This window comes from Otolemur garnettii, unplaced genomic scaffold (genome assembly GCF_000181295.1).
Source record: "Otolemur garnettii isolate 467f Iridium unplaced genomic scaffold, OtoGar3 scaffold00123, whole genome shotgun sequence".
Classification (NCBI taxonomy): Eukaryota; Metazoa; Chordata; class Mammalia; order Primates; family Galagidae; genus Otolemur; species Otolemur garnettii.
The window spans coordinates 4,343,913-4,344,290 of NW_003852518.1; the positions used below are offsets into that span (position 1 = coordinate 4,343,913).

The window sequence follows — 378 nt, forward strand, 5'->3', positions numbered from 1 at the left end:
CTTTACCTGCAGGGTCCTCATCTGCACAGAGGGTCAGATACTTTACCTGCAGGGGCCTCATCCACACAGCAGGATAAGATACTTTACCTGCAGGGGCCTCATCCACACAGCAGGATAAGATACTTTACCTGCAGGGTCCTCATCTGCACAGAGGGTCAGATACTTTACCTGCAGGGTCTTCATCTGCACAGAGGGGTCCCATACTTTACCTGCAGGGTCATCATCTGCACAGAGGGTCAGATACTTTACCTGCAGGGGCCTCATCTGCACAGAGGGTCAGATACTTTACCTGTAGGGTCCTCATCTGCACAGCAGGATAAGATACTTTACCTGCAGGGGCCTCATCCGTACAGAGGGTCAGATACTTTACCTGCAGGG

The 378-nt window shown here is 52.1% G+C and overlaps 1 protein-coding gene across 6 annotated transcripts in view; it reads left to right on the forward strand.

Annotated features, from left to right (window-relative positions):
- TNS3 (tensin 3) overlaps nt 1-378 on the forward strand; it is a 311,621-nt gene that overhangs the window by 304,662 nt on the left and 6,581 nt on the right. The window lies entirely within an intron of this gene.